This window comes from Vicia villosa, linkage group LG5, assembly GCF_029867415.1.
Source record: "Vicia villosa cultivar HV-30 ecotype Madison, WI linkage group LG5, Vvil1.0, whole genome shotgun sequence".
Taxonomy (NCBI): domain Eukaryota; kingdom Viridiplantae; phylum Streptophyta; class Magnoliopsida; order Fabales; family Fabaceae; genus Vicia; species Vicia villosa.
Window position 1 is genome coordinate 9838912 of NC_081184.1, and position 3514 is coordinate 9842425.

At 37.6% G+C, this 3514-nt stretch overlaps 1 long non-coding RNA gene across 2 annotated transcripts; it reads left to right on the top strand.

The window, feature by feature from the left end:
- The first annotated feature begins 1149 nt into the window (after positions 1–1149).
- LOC131606244 (uncharacterized) lies at positions 1150–3125 on the top strand. 2 transcript variants are annotated; one of them, XR_009284774.1, is made up of 3 exons: positions 1150–1563; positions 2263–2395; positions 2768–3125. It is a non-coding gene; the product is annotated as an uncharacterized LOC131606244 (long non-coding RNA). The 2 variants fall into 2 exon arrangements; XR_009284773.1 differs by lacking the exon at positions 1150–1563 and adding an exon at positions 1677–1878.
- Positions 3126–3514: the final 389 nt, after the last annotated feature.

A 3514-nucleotide genomic window follows, 5' to 3' on the forward strand; every position in this document is an offset into this window, starting at 1 on the left:
TTTAGATGTAATTCCATGATGAACAAAACCCAATACAAGGCTTCGCATCACTTCCTTACTTTGTTTTAGGTCTGAGCCTTTATTAGATGTTTTAGACATTTTTGATTGGTGATTTTTAAGGGGAATTAATCTGCGAGTTGAATCACATAGAATGTATGATGTCAAAGAAACAGATTAGGGAATGAATCCCACTCATTTCTCTACATGGATAGAGAAACAGATTAGGGAATGAATCCCACTCATTTCTCTAATAATCGAGAAACAGATTAGGGAATGAATCCCACTCATTTCTCTTTGTAGTGATCGAGAAACAGATTAGGGAATGGATCCCACTCATTTCTCTCTCACTAAGTGTTTGAGAAACAGATTAGGGAATAAATCCCACTCGTTTCTCTCCCACTTTTAATGTGATTCGCCTCTTCCTTTATTAAATGTTTTAAAGTTGAAAAGGAAAATAAACAAAATTAGCCTAAGATGAAAACTAGCCTAATATGATGGGAACCTCTAATTCCTAAAGTTGTCATGGTTTCTACCTAAAGTTAGGAATAAAGGAGACATAAAAATTAAAGTCACAATTAGAAGTCATAAGTAAGATACATGAGCAAAATTGAGTAAGGATACAATGATACAAAATTATACGCAAGCATGAAGTAACAAGCCAAAAAATATAGTACTAAAATGAAGTAAAATACTATTATTTTTTATATTGATTTTAATGAGAGGAATTGAATTACAAGTCAAGCAAAAGAATTAAAATAAAAGCCTAAACTAATATTTTTTAGTGATTATTTTCTATGTCTAAAATTAGTACTTAGGTCTAAAATTGATAGTGGAAAAATGGTGATTTTATTTAAGAAAATCTAATTAGAAACCTAAATGTGCTAGCAATTTCGGCCTATGGTATTGTTTATTCAGATTTTTGTGCGGTGCCAAAACATGGTGGTGAATGGGCCAAAAAAGGGGGTGCGGTAAGCAAGCATGGCCCAAGAGATTATTGCAGCATCATTATCATGATCCAACGAGTTTTTTCAGATTTTTATTATTGATGCAAACTCTTCATTAACACTCAGTTAATACCACATTACACTTAATTACTCTTTGATTAACAAGAATAATAAAAAGAAATTAATTAAAGCAATAAAAGGACTTTAGGGTTAGAACGAGCGTCGTTCCCCCTTCCCTCTCTCAGAACTCTCACCCTCTCGTTTCGTGCGGTTTCCGGCGATAAGCGCCGCCGTGAATCACCGTCTCTAATCATCACCCCGTAAACATAAATCCCTACTCATTTCCGATCCTAAACACAAACCCCTTATCAATTTCTCTTGAATGGTACGCAAACGGCCAGATCGACTGATCCGAACACCTAACCCTAACTCCCCCTAATCGGAGCGAAAATCTCGCAATTGACGGGAGAACGTGCGAAGTGGAGTGATGAGCAGCATCAATCAAGCTAGAGAATCGGAGAAGACAGAGTTTAAAGGGAGTTACCTACCGGAGCAGTTCCGGCGACTCTTCGAGGACTGTGTGCTGGCGAAGTAAACGCGTCGGAGAATTTCAATTCAGGTGCACCTCTTTTCCTTTTCGCTTGCGCTATCTTCTTCTCTTCTTGTTTCACTCTTTCTTCATCATGATTCGATTTCCGTTGTTGCCGCGAGGCTGAGGGATTGAAGGTGAAGGCTTAGCTCTGTTGTAGCAGAGTTTCAGAGGTTGAATCTCTGCTCAACAATGGAGATGAGCGTATAGTGATGGTGAGGGTGAGGTTTGGTGATGAACGGTTGAGAAGATGAAGAAGGTTGTGGAGAGTGATAAGGATCAATGAAGAGAAAATGGTCGGGAGGCCCTTTGAAGTGTGGTGATTCTGATTTATAGAGGTTGAAGGTTAGTTACCAACTGATTTTCTGTCAAGTTCTGTTTCCATTGGTTAAAGGTTAGAAGTCAGTTATGATTCTGTTATGCGAGCTGGCATTGGCTGGTAATTCTGTTAGGATGTTAGGAGTTTGTTAGAGACAGTTAGGTGTTTGAATTCGGTTGGCGGTTAGTTAGGAGTTTGTTAGGGCTGTTGTAAATGCTGTTAGAGTTATGAATAGGTAGTTAATTGTTAAAACTGAACTTGGTTAGGTTTGTTAAAGGAAACATAATTCTGCTATTAATTGGTGGATGTGGATAATGAGTGTTTGGTTTATGACTGCTAGAGATTGAAACTGAGTTAGCCCTTTTGTGTCGGCCGTAACTTATTTTCTCTGTTGGCTATTTGTTATGTAGGACTGCCAGTGGATTAATAGGCTTGGTTTAGGGACTTTAAACTCGAAGCGGGCTCGGTTTCAGATTGATTGTGAAGCATAAGTTCCAGGGATGTACAGCAGGTCGAACAACAAGGTGCCGCAAGCTTAGCTCGGTGAGGCAATCATACAGAAACTTCACCCTTAGCTTTGAAGTCTTTTAAATGGGTGACGATGCGAACGATTTGTAAAATATTGGATTTTTTGTATGCACTTGTTGAACTAAAATTGATTTCTTCTTGTGGTACTGCTTGACTGAATCTTGTATTTATGTATTGATGATGAAATTGGCTGCTGGTCATACCACTGTTAGGAAAAGGCTAATTTAAACTCGGAGTTTGTATTGAATGTCTTTATGCAGTATACATGTTAGGCTCATTTGAATAATTATGGTAGAGAAGACTGTTGTGTGTATATGCAGGGTATGGCATGTGGATCAATTTGTTTTGTAACCTGTGTGTAACACATCCTTGGTGTATTTTCTGCAGGGCTATCATGACTTGATGTAAGTGAAGTTTTAGAAATGGACCAAAGTTATGCAGGCTGATTGAGGCCACGAAGGGAATCAGGTCATGCTTGGAAACTCTTAGAAGCTTTGTTGGACATGGAGCAAAATGAAGATTAAAAGGAAATGGGTCAATTAAAAAAAGCAACAAGTTTTAGGAGGTCAATTGTAGAAGGTTAATGGTCTTCGGTTCTGGTCAAAGTCAATGGTCAACAGTTGACCGAAAGTCAACTGTTGACTTTAGTCAACTCTTGTATTTTATTTTTTTTTGGTATAATTTGTTGTATTCGAAATGAATGGAATTTTGACCAATGGTAATGAGAGGTGAACATCCTCGTAAATATGTTGATTTTTTGTACTTATAGCTTGTAAACCAATGAATCTCATGAATGTTCTAAGCCTTGTATCATCGGGATTTCTATCCTTTTGAACAAATTTTGAATTTAAACCAACTTTAAACTTGCATTCCAAATCCATATTAAAACTTGTATGACAAACAACGAATACGTCGTACTTCAAGAAGTCCACATAAATGCATTGTTCCCAAAAGACCTAACCAACCCTGACCTTGATTAAGCGCCGGATACCATCTTTGAGGGAATAATTTACCTTGGGCCAAGTTATCGGTTAATGAATGCATGAGTTATGTTAGATGACCTAATGCAAATGCAAGTGAACGAGAAACCATAAGCCAAATGGAAATAAAATTATACGGGCAAATTTTGGGGTG